Source organism: Excalfactoria chinensis, chromosome 2, assembly GCF_039878825.1.
Source record: "Excalfactoria chinensis isolate bCotChi1 chromosome 2, bCotChi1.hap2, whole genome shotgun sequence".
Taxonomy (NCBI): Eukaryota; Metazoa; Chordata; class Aves; order Galliformes; family Phasianidae; genus Excalfactoria; species Excalfactoria chinensis.
The window spans coordinates 85086077-85098961 of NC_092826.1; the positions used below are offsets into that span (position 1 = coordinate 85086077).

At 42.9% G+C, this 12885-nt stretch overlaps 1 long non-coding RNA gene across 1 annotated transcript; it reads right to left on the bottom strand.

The window, feature by feature from the left end:
- Nucleotides 1–288: 288 nt before the first annotated feature.
- On the bottom strand, nucleotides 289–11968 carry LOC140249147 (uncharacterized). Its single transcript, XR_011902947.1, has 3 exons — nucleotides 11817–11968; nucleotides 9456–9561; nucleotides 289–3096 (listed from the first exon to the last, which is right to left on the bottom strand). It is a non-coding gene; the product is annotated as an uncharacterized lncRNA (long non-coding RNA).
- Between the last annotated feature and the right edge of the window lie 917 nt (nucleotides 11969–12885).

Genomic DNA, 12885 nt, shown 5'->3' on the forward strand with positions numbered 1-12885 from the left:
GTCAAACCCTGTCTTTGCATCCCTGGCACATCAGTGGAGCTGCATGGAAGAAGAATATTTGGCACACTGTTTTTAGCAATAGTTAGCTCTTTGAGAGCACAGAGGATTCACATTGATTTTTATTATTAAATATTGAATCAGGAGTGCAGAGCACAAAGGGGCCACATCTCATAGAATCCTAGAATGGTTTGGGTTGGAAGGGAGCTTAATCCCTATCACCACCAGCATTGGAAAGTCCCAGTACTTGATACTATGTGAGCAAATATTGCTTTCATTTGAATTATTTCATTCAATATTCCAACTCATCCCATTCACTCTTTCTTTTTGGCATGAGCAGATACAGAACTGGGGATTAAAAGAGAATTTCCTGGCATTATGTTCCAGTGATGGTAACACTTCAACAAGGAAGGACTGTGTTGTACTGCTGGCTAAAACATGTCAAGTCACTTGATAGCAAGATCATATAACTTGGTCCTCAAGAATGAGAAGATGGAGTGTCCTCATGGGAAGAGTCTGAAAATTGGACTCCTCAGATACTTCAGTTCCTCAGCTTCAACAAGTCTTCTCCAGACATGAACAAACATACAGAGAATTTTATTTGAAATATATGTAATTTCTCAGATATGGGAAAATGTCCACAAAAATGACAAATAAGACACATAGTAGCATTCTGAAAGCAGATGTCTATTTCCAGGTAGCAGAATGTTAAATCATCTTAAGGAAGGTTCTAGGATGTCTTTCTTTTTCCTAAACAAACAATTTTCCTTGATTTTGGCCTTAATTTCTAGAAAAAGGGTGAAATATTGTAGTTGAACTTTTCCCATATGCTTCAGTTTGGATGGTAAGAGGAAAAGAAAAACATTCTGTTCAATAATTCAGTTCAAACACTTAAATTTTCATAAAGTTATGAACAAAAGCAAGTAAGGTGTTGAAGCAGAAACTGCAGTTGGTGTGCCCTCTAAAGCAGAGTTATCCACTGCACAGAACGGATATTCATGTCTGTGGTACGGTCTGCAGAATAGCCCTGTCTGATAGAGATGTTAAAGGCTGCAGGGGAAGGTACTGGATGCTGCTTTATGAGAAAAAAAACAGCCAAGAGTCAGACTTTCGGTGTGGGCAATACGATATTGCAAAAAGTGAATGAGATGCTTCCTCTGAGCCTTGAATGAACTAGAGAATCTGAGGTGACATAAGAAGTGGAGCCTTGGTAGTGTCCATAGGCATCCTGATGTTCAGCCCTTCCCTAGACAATGAGTTAAACCTTTCTTTGCAATGAGTAGGATTTTCAGGAGCATTAGAATTTCTCCACCAGATCAGTTCCTGAGTAAATTCAAAAAGGTTGAAAGTGTGAACCAACTGGGAGAAGCTACAGTTGCCTGTGTTAAGAGAGATTGCCATGGCAGAATCCCACATGAGAGTGTCAGTTTTCTCCTGCTATACAGTATGCTGCCCAGGTAGTATGTGCTTCCTTATATCTGTCTCTGAAAAGAGTGCTGTTAGATAACACAAGTCTGCCAGTTCCTTTATGCTTAGATCAGTGGTAGACTGAAGACAGGGATTACTAGATGATCTTTGACGTTCCTTCCAACCCAGGCCATTTTGTGATTATGACATAGAAGAACGTCTTGTCAGGGTCATGAACTAACCCACATAGATTATTTTTTCTTTTAGAGTTCTTGAGTTTGCTGTTTTATCAGTCAGTGTAAGCAGCCAGCAGGCTCTCATTTTGTCTTTGAAGAATGCAATCTTTCAGATGATGCAAACAGTGTTAGGAACTTGACATAGTTGTGGGATAACATCTTTAAAATAGAATGTCTATGCTTAGTGCAAATGCAAACAAATTCCCATAGTTGGGTAGGGACAAAGAACTAAGGAAGTGATAGTATGGAAACACTGCTCCAGGACAATTGCCAGGGAAGCTTACAAATACTGTCTGGAGTCTATGTAGAGCTGAGAGAGGATAAAACGTGATGGTACATGACAGCATGCTGCACAAAATGTCCAAGAGAAAAACAAATGAGCAAAGACAAAAGTTTAAAGAGAGGCTGGAATAAAAGAGAACTGTCAGAGAAGAGAGCAGCAGGCAGCAGCAAGGTGGCAGAGGCGTGGCACTTAATCAAAAATAAAGAGATGAAAGTGTCCAGGAGGGAAATATTTTAGCACTGTAGCAGGATAAACTTGCAGCTAAATTCTTTTTCCTAGGCCAGAAGTAAGCCCTCATGCTTTACACAACAAACAAAGCTCTGGTAGCACCTCTTAGGACAGCTCACCCAGCTTTCTCTGTGTAACCATCCTTTTTTTATGTACCAGGAGGAGGGTGCTTGGGAGCATTCCCATGGGACAAAATTCCAGGCTGGGGATGTAACTTGAGGCATTTCTTGGTACTTTTCAAATGTTTAACCTCCACTTGTGTTGTTTTTTTTCCCCTGTTGTGGCAGGGAAATTGCTCATGTCGCCAGTCAGAGATAAGCCTCACAGTCCTGGGCTGAAGCTGTAGGTCAAATCCACACCAAATGTTCTTAATGTCATAACAACACCAATGGGCATGAAAAGTTCTAAGTTCTTCACTTCTTTCTTTCTCTGAAAGGTTTGGTGAGTAAAGTCTAGAAACAAAAATGAGATGTAGGGATGAGGGAGGAGATGTAGAAAGGGATGGTCAGAAGAAACAACTAATTTTATACAGATGTGCTGTGCACATTTCATGACTCATCAGGAAGTGAATCTGCATCGGAAACTGAAAAGCAAAGGAAAAGACATGGCAGGTTTTCATTTGGATTCACAATGACTTTTCTTAGTCTTTTTGGTCTTGGCTTCCTGCAGTGATGGGACTGGTCAAGGCATTTTTACTTAATTAAGTAGCTGTTCCAGCTAAAGCTGTTAGTAATAAGCAAGCTGTCTGGCTTACGTGAGCGGGTATCAGTCAGCTGGTTCTCCAGTTCAGATGTGCTCAACTCCGGATGGTAGCAGTTGTTCTGATCAGATGTTGCAGTGGTGGCGTCTGCAAGCTTGGAAATCTTGGCGTAGTTTTCCTTGGCCATGGGTCTGTGTCGTATGAAAGTAGGACGAGTCCTCATTAAGGAATTTCCTTGGAAGTCTCTGCAGAGACCAGGAAAGAATAGATATAAAGAAGAAAATCCTACAAACTGATCAACTTGCTGCTCGCAAAGTCATCACAGCCCTGTCACAGAAAGAAGGGGTCATCCCATGCAGGATCTCTAAGCACCTTCTGATGAAGGGAAAGAAGGTGCCTGACATTCACTTGCCCTTACTGTCTGGCTTCTGTGGGAGTTCCTTCATGCTCTAAGAAGTCATTGTAACAAGGGTCTGTGATCATGACACTTTATGCAATGAGCAAAGATGCAGAATTTTGAGAAAAATATATAGGAAAAAGAATCCATCTTCCTCAGGGAAAGCTGAGTATGAAAACCTATAAGCAATCAGTGGTATCCAGAATGGTGAAAACCCACCTTTGCAAGAGAAGGGAAAGGTTTGAGTTGGATTTTTACTCTTTACTTTCAGAGGAGCCTATATTAATATGCACATCCATATACATAGGATAGATAAAAAGAAAGATCTGTATGGTTTCAGATTTTCCCCACTCTTTCTATGCCTCTCTCTTGCCCTGACTTTCTCTCACTTTCCTTCAGCTTCCTGGCGACCATCTCTAGTTAAATATGAAATACGGTATTCACTGTTGGGAAAATGGTGGGGAAGAAAAGAAAGTTACAGGTGATTTACAAGAGCTTAGATGCTGAGGACTATACTGCTGTCTAAATTGGCTTTGTCAATAAAAATCTATGCAACTGTTTTTGTCAAATAGGGAAGAATTCCAGATTTGAGGTTCTTTGTTCCTGGAATGCAGATGAATGTATTACACTCTCTCCCCCTCCCGCCTCCACTCAGACCCAAAAGTGTATTCAAAACTGGCAACTGTCATGATATTTTTTTGTTCTTCATTCATAAACAATATTGCTAATATTGACTCAGAAAGAGAAAAGATGATAGTAAATACAGTGTTTTGTCAAATCAACCCTCCTCTTCCCCTCTGGCTTTCCATTTTAAACTACTTGGACCCAATTTCACTGAGAGTAAATCTGTGAGCCTAAACAAAGACCAAAAAGTAACTAATCTCTTCACTCTCAGAATAGGATTGCAGATGTCTAGAGTGGAGAGCCCATTCCTTGGTGCCCATCTCACAACAGGTAAAGCTGCCTTGATGAGGGAGCTAAGTGTGTGTGTGGGGGGGGACGGACGGACGGACACAGCACCTCCCAGTGGCATCCTGCTCTGACAGGTGGTCTTAGCCTTTGAATCCTACAGCTGTGTAGGTGGGACCATCCTGTACCTATGTCCCTGTGCCAACAGCAGGGTTGGGTTCAGCTGCTGTGTGGAGGCGTGGAGCTAGCAGTCATCTCGGTAGAATCACAGAGTCATAGGATTGCCAAGGTTGAAAAAGACTTTTTAAGATCATCTAGTCCAACCGTTCATCTACCATCAGTATTGCCCAGTAATACCTCCAGGAACAGTGATTCTATCTCTAGCAGGGCAGCTCATTCCAGCACCTTACCACTCTTTCAGAGAAAAATTTTTTCCTAGCAGCCAAACTGAACTTCCCCTGCTGCAAATCGAGGCCATTCCCTCTCATCCTATCACCAGAAACCTGGAAGAAGAGGACGACTCCCAGCTTACCACAGCCTCCTTTCAGGTAGTTGTAGAGAGCTGTAAGATCTCCCCTGAGCCTTCTCTTTTCCAGACTAAACAATCCTATTTCCCTCAGCCATTCCTCATAAGACTTGTGCTCCAGACCCCTCATCAGCTTTGTTACCCTTCTCTCAGCACTAGAAAAGGCTCCAGGGCCTCAACATCTTTCTTGTAGTGAGGGCTCCAAAAGTGAAGGCAACACTTGAGGCGTAGCCTCACCAGAGCAAGGTGTTAAACACATCTCTAGTCCTGCTGGTAACACTCTTTCCAATACAAGCCAGGATGTCATTATATCTGATAGAAACCAGGATGCCACTGACCTTCTTGGCCACCTGAGCACACTGCTTTTTCATGTTCAAATGTTGACCAACACCCCCAGGTCCTTTTCTTCTGCACAGTCTTCCAAACACTCTGCCCCAAACCTGTTGTTTTGCCTGGAGTTGCTGTGACCAAAATGCAGGACCTGGTACTTGGTTTTGTTGAACTTCATCCCGCTGGTCTCAGCTGAATGATCCAGCCTGTCCAGATCCCTCTGAAGGGATCTGCCTTCTCACTCTCAGGCAAATTAACACTTCCTCCCAACTTGGTGTCATTTGCAAACTTACTGAAGATGCTTTCAATCCCCTTGTCCAGGTGATCAGTGAAGATAGTAAATAGGACAGGCTCCAATACCAACCCTGAGCAACACCATTCATGACAGGTTGCCAGCTAGACTTAACCTCATTCACCACCACTCTTTGGGCCTGGCTTTCCAACCGGTTTTTTGCCCAGCAAAAAATGTACCTGTCCAAGCCATGGGCTCCTAGCTTCTCCGGGAGAATGTTGTAGGAACAGTGTCAAAGGCTTTGATGAAGTCTAGGTAAACTATGTCAACAGTTCCCACATTCTAAATCATTCTGGTCTAGTTCTCTCTCCCTCACACAATAAACAGATTGATAGATCAAGATTTAATTAAAAATGATCAGCTACTGCAAGGACAAGCTTTTTTTTTCCCACTTTTTTTTTCCCCCTAGGCACTCAGTTTACATGTTTACTGTGCTAAAAACAGTTACGAGCAATCTGGATAGCCCTCTGTTAGCTGTGATGAAAACATTCTTCAGCATCTCTGATGGTGCCTGCCACTGACGAGTCTGAGAAACATTGTAGTTAAATGGAGAATGTGCCTGGCTTTCTAAAAATCATATAGTGAAGACCTGATGCTGTCTTGCTCCTGGTGTCAGTGTTGGTGCATCACCCCTGGCAGGGATGCTGGCTGGCACTCGTGTTCCTTTGGGGATTCCCATGGACACCACCGCTGTGTGCCCAATTTCGCACAGCCGCACCACATGCCTCTCAGAGATCTGGTGAGAGACACAGATGTGGCTGGCCCAAAGCTCCCCACTGGGGCTTGATGCTCCTGGGGGTCACAGCCACATGCAGCAGGGGGAATCGCATACATAACGCTTTATGATACATGGCCATCAGTGAGCCTAGGCACACAAAAACAAGTCTGCATCCAGCACAGCTCTGCAGCCACAGCTAGTTCCCCTCAGATCATGCCACCCTTCAGGGCATATCAATGTGCCAGCAGCAGCAACTATGAAAACCCTTTTTCTGGCTCTCTGCTGCCTATTCCCTGGTTCCACTCCCACTCTGCCATTCACTGCCCTCCCTCTCCTGCTGGCCAAGAGCCACAGGTCAACCTATAAAAATCCTCAGGGGCCAAAGGGGGCTGCTCCAGTGGGGCTGACAGCAGAGATGATGCCTATCTCTCCTACCCAGTAAGAGAGCAGCCATGAATCCCCTGCTCGCTGCTCTGCAAGTCCTGGTTTGTTCTTTTGATGGTGTAAAAACTATCCTTCCTTTCCTTCTCACACACAACATGAACATGGACATGAACAGAAACCTTTAGTTAATCTCATTGTTAGGATTTTTTTGTTTCTTTCAGATGTTAGTGAGCTGTAGTGAATCAGAAGATCCCCAAAGCAAAGCTGCCTCATTACCAATTTTGAAAATGCCCCTGTCCATCATTATCAAATATCCTAAATACCCGTGTTCAGCAACATTCGGCCAGTACTTAGATTATGAGTCACTGGGTAATTTAGCCCTGCAAGGGAGATTGTAAGTCTTTCAACCCCCCCGCTCTTTTCCAGAGAGGAGATGCCAGTGGGGGACCTTCATTAATATTCACTGTAATGTACATCTGTTTGCCCCCTCAGCCACTGCATGAAAACAAGGGAGAGGGGGAGGGCAGAGGGAGCGCTTCAGAACGTTTTGCAGCTCAGGCAATGATGCTCCCTCAGCTGCTCTGTCAGCCTGGCAAGAATGGCAAACATTTGCCCTCACTACGAGGACCTTACGAGCACTGAAGCATCTGAAATTAGAGAGGCACTGGCTCTTGCTGAAGCACTGTACCAGAGCTAAGGGTGATAGTGCCCATAAACACTCAGTGTTAGGACTGGATCCTGGGTGTGGGTGCGGGTGACCCACTTAGGATTGCATTGCTGTTGTTCAGAAAGCCTCCCAGTCTCCCTTCTGTCCCATTGAGACTCAGCTACAACAGAGTCATACTTCATATTCATCTATAGGAACATCTGGCCCATGTCTAACATTTAATTTCCACACCATTAGAGTCAAACAATACGTGTACATCAGTAGATAATGTAATGCATTATCACGCAAGGCAGAGAGCAGCAATTTATTAGCCTAATTTAAAATAGCCTTCAGCAAAAAATAGTGCATCTTAATTCATGGATCTGAAAGGAATGACATATTTTCCGGTAAAATGCAAAGGTATGAACAGAGACATGCTTTTCCACTGTGGTGCATATATTATTTCTTTTTCTTGTAAATCTTTTAAGAGATGAAATATCAGTTCTCTCCACACACACACACACACACAAAAGAAAGATAAAGGAGAAAGTTCAAAACTAAGGTAGATCCATAATAATACAAAAGGAGAGATCTTACCAAGGGGACCAAAGAGAAAAAGCTGACCCAGAGCACAAGCAAAAGTGACCTTTCCTTTGCAGCAAAGTTGTGATCTGAATGTGAAGATCACTCAGGCTCTCCATGCTTGTACAACGCCAGGCTCCTCAAGTGCACATTTTCTCTCTTTTATCTGATTTTTTTTTTTTTTTTTTAAATCTATCTTTTCCATTAAAGGACACTTTCCAGAGAGGATTAAAAATAAAATATTAAATAAATAAAAATAAAAACCAAATTAGAAGCCTTTGCCATCCTAGCAAAACAAGTTCAGAAGAAAATTATCTGCCTTTGATTAAAGACCATAACTTTCTCCTAGGGGGAAACCATCTTCCCAAATGGCAAGGGAACCCCAGGCTTCTGCACCACCCTAAGTTTGCTTCAGCTCTTTGAACCAGAGTGACTGTGCTCACTTTTTGTTAATTAATACACCATAGGCTCTGGCCATACTGCTCAGCTCCCCTCTACTATACCCAAAGTTAACAGATGTCTGAAGCTGAGATTTCTGTTCGGCATCATTTCTCTCGTTCCTCTTTTCATTTGACATCAAAATGTCATTGAACACAATACCCAGGCAGGAGCCTCAGAACAGCATCTCCCCAGTACATCCTGACTTGTTTTTCTGCAGTGAAACAACCATGCTGGGAGAATGGAGGGCACCTGAAAAAAAAATGTGCTGTTCAAAGTGATACTTTTAGGTGACCAGGAAACCTTGAACATATCGTGCTTATCTCCAAAATCTGTATCAACACCACCCTTGCATTGCAGCACCTGAATGGGGATTCCCAGGATCTCAGTTGGGGACTTCGCCCCAGAGAACATATAAATGAAAATTCCAAACAAAAGAAGCCTTGCAGTTAGATTTTCTTCCATCATCAAAGCCATCATGGTGAGGTGCTCCATTCAGTGACCTGAGCATGCCTAAACCGCACCAACTGAGTGGGGCCGAGGAGCTGGGCAGGGAGGAAGGGTCACCTGCTCCCTTCGGCTGCCAACAGCTTTCTGACAGTTCAGCCAGGTCAAGTATAGCCTGCCAGTGACCTGCCAGTGACAGAAGAGACCTCCAAGGGCAAACTGGGGAGACAGCCAGTGCAAAGCACCCCACAGCAAAATGGTGACAAGGCATGCCTGACAACAGTGGCAAGGGAAGTTCTGGAGCTGAAGCTCAAAAATTCTTACCTTTGACCAGATTAAACTAATTTTATTTCGACCAGGCAGATAGCCTCCTGCTTGGAAGAAGATTGGTACTCCTGTGTTCATAAAAATGCTCTGCTAATGATTTAAAGCATGAACAGCAGCAAAAATGGGCAGGATCCAAGATCCAGGTGGGTGATCAACTCTGCGGTCAGATAGAGCACTGCTCTTCTGGAAAGATGAAGACTATATAAGCAGAAAATGTTGGAGATTTGGAGATCATCTCACTTGGCATATGTTAAAAGAAAAACAATAAATCTTATCCCAAACAAAACTGAAATCATAGAATCATAAACGGCTTGGGTTGGAAGGAACCTTAAAGATAATCTATAATACAGTACAGTTAACTCATATAATCCAACCTGGCTTTTGTTCTAGAAGGATTCATTACAATGGTTCATTAATTACCTGCAATACAGCGCTATTGCTTGGGGCAGGCGGCATGGGGTAAAAGTGCTAGTGTATGTACGAAGGAAGTGAAAGAATGGTAACAAAAGATTTTGGATACCCCTCTCAGCTGCAAGATACAGGGAATCTTCTATCTACCTAACCCCATGATACACAAAGTGCCTTGGAATAAATCTGGTATATCTTACCTGGCCTTCTCTTTATCATCCTTTTATTAAGAGGCGATTGGACATGTTCTCCTGGAACCGTAACTAGCCTTTCACGGATGTAGCTTGTGCTCAGATACCTGCATCTCTGTGGGAAGGAAATAAGACAAAGAAAAGGTGCTTGCATTAATGCTGCCTCAGGGCACCAGCAAGTTACGGGTTCGTGGGTTTTACAAGACTACTTACTATGCTATTCAATTAAAAAAAAGAGCAGTTACCATAGCAACACCCACATCTAATGGCTCTTATGCTACCTCAGAGATACAAAGCACCTTCTTACAGAGATACATTGACCAATACAGCATGTAGTGGGAAGTTTTATGCTTCTAGCAATGGTTTAAGGGGGAGTATGCGCGTTCCAATAAGCAGACATATTTATATCCCCAGGTTGTAATATTAATTTGTAACAAATTATTTTGCTTCCTTAATATCTCTTTTCTTCTCATTACCATTTCCTTTCTAATAGCACCGTCATTTTTCTTCCCCCCACAACCCCGGACAGATGATATTTGATTTAGTACAGGATGAGATTTGCATATGGGAGCTCAGGGATAGGTCCAGCAGTGAGACGGGTCATATCTGCCTGTAGATCTTGTATCTAGGAAATGCTCCCACTTTATCTCAGCTGAGCAGTCGCAGCCAAGTGGAAGCCAGGGGCTAGTAGGTGTTTGTGGAAAGCAATCCAGTGTTATCACTGGTAAAGGATGGGTTTCCATTCCAGAAAAGAGATGGAAAGCAACCATTTTTTATTTCTGTTGCCCTGGAGATAGAAGCAGGAAGGGCAGGGGATCATCTTGTTCAGGAGTGGACAAGAGGTGTGGAAGTTGGGTGCTTGACCCTCCTCAGCTGAGGGGAAGAGAAGTCATGTGGTCCTTCGAACACTGTGAGAGTCAAGTTGTCATCCTCACAGTCACGTCAGAGCTCGGGGGTCACTGTAAGGATGGTGAGGAAGAGGACTTGAAGGAAGAGTAAAGTGACAGCAAGGCCTCAGGACATCCTCCTCACTCTGCAGCCCTTTATATGGACATTTCACTTCTCAGCAGCATGTCCCTGAGGATGCATGCACTACTGATGGAAGAGCAAGATTCTGCAAGGTGCAGCATCCCTTGTTCCCAGCTGATGCTTTAAATGCTTCCCCACGATGTGGCACACTCCTGGACCATCACCATTTGTGCATGGAAGATGGGCTCATGCCCTACCACTGACAGTGGGGATCCCAGGGGGCTGCCAGGCAATGTGGGGTGCACAGAGCTCCTTATGCTCCCTTGGCAAAGCCCACGGTGGGCTCTCTGGGTCCAGCCCATTTGTCAGCCACTTGTGCTCCCAGCAGGTTTCTGAGAAGCAGGCTTGGAGCTGACCATCAGTTTCCAGAAGGGAAAAAAGAAAGTGAATCTTCAATAACCTCTGATTTGCAGTCTTCTAATTGTCTAGCCAGCTCAGCAGGAGAGGAACTGCACATTTGTCCTTCCTACACCAAATACTATTTGTAATGTTAAAAAACCTTCCAGAAAAAAATATACCTATTAAAAAAAAAAAAAAAAAAAAAAAAAAAAAGAGTTTAAGAAAGGGATAGATACAGATTAATCACAGTAATTACTATTTAGATATAGATTATCTGCATAAACACAGCACACCGGCATTTTATTACTGCAGCACGACTGAGAAATCTCTCCTATTCAATGTGCCAGGCTGAATATCAGTCCCATGTTATTTTTCTATGAACACGGGGCTCTATGTATTATTTGCAATGCTCCTAATTTTTAATTACCCCATATTAAAACAATGGGATGATATATGATGAGTGAAACCAAGCATATGTTAAAAATGTCTAAACAGTTTTACCTGGGAAAATGAACAGAAACATAAATTGCTTGTATTGCATATTTAAAAATTCAATAGCAAGCTAAAATTATCATTTGCATTAATGTATTCTGAAATATGAATTATTAAGTGATTCACATTGGCACAACAAAAGCCAGTTTGGAGAACCTAACTTTAGCCTGAAGCATTCCTCTGCAGCCTTATCTTCCCATTTCCCTCTAAATAGTGCTAAATATATAGTGGAGATTCTTCTAATTGGAAAAATGTATGCACAACAAAAAGAAAAAACATCTTCACATTTCCAAGAGGCTTAAAAAAAGGTCTCAAACAAAAGAAATCCGAATATTCAGTGTTATTCAAGTCTTTCTCCCTTTCCTTTTTTAACTCCCTTTGTACTTTGCACTCCTGATTTTTTTTCTTTTTTCTCTTTTTTAATCCCACCATTTTGGCTCTTTTCTTTCCTTTTTTACATCCCTTCCTTCTTTAAATACAACTTCATTGTGTGGAGGCCAATGCACTGACCTGCAGCAGAAATGAATGCTGTGCTGGGGAGCAGCTGTGGAACAGAGGCTGGGTCTGGAGGATCCACCAAGGTCTGGCCAAGGGATTTCTCCACCTGCAACACAGAAGAGCAGCCTCAATACACAAGAGCACAGGGCCAGGAGACAGCCTGTGCAGGGTGGGAGGTGCTGGAAGCAGAAACATTATTTGGAGCTCCATTCAGTAAAATCTCAATTTAGAGAGCCACGTTTCCTCCTCTGCACTGCATAAGAAAGAAGCCTGTCAGCAAGGTTTCCGGGACTGCAACTTGGAATTTGTAATTCAGGATCCCCTTTTTCTCTTTGTTTCAGGCTGTGCAAATGAGATCCTGATGAGTAATTGGACAAACACGTGCTAGTTAAAGAAGGATAACCCAGTGATGGAAAAGCAGCCCCAAATCACTCTTGGACTCCTGTCTGCCTTCTGATGAGCACAAGGTCAAGCAGCGAGTTAGTGGAAGAGTTGAAGTTCACAGCCTGCATTCCCAGCACACTGCTTTAGGCTTGATTTCCCAGGGCATGTCCTTAGCTTCAGTTAACTTCACTGGGAGGGCAGTTGCAAAATAGCTTTGACAAACCGGGGCTGCGATGCTGCTGCTTCTCAAAACACGTTATCAGTCACAAATGCTGGATCTCTGATGTGTGCTGTATTAGTTTGCAGGCTTCCTCCTGCATGCAGACAAAAAGCACAGCATTTTTTTCTGAAATTGAATTTCTTTTCATGCCATGTGATTACAGATCTATTCTGACTTGCTATTTCCACTGCTCTTATATATTAGTAAAAAGGAGAAAAAAAAAATGGTTGGGAAAAGAAAAAAAAAACCTCTGTAGCTTTATTTCTATACAAATTCATTTCATATGCCAAGTGTTACACTGCTCTGGGAAAAGTGACACCAAAGGACTTATGTGTAATTATGTCTATGTGTTATGCATACACAAACACATGCACAGAGCCTGGTGAACCAGTGGTAATAAAGAGACAAAAAACGGACGTGACATTTACCCAACAGAATAAACATAGGTCAAAAATAAGTCACCATGGGATCATTAGG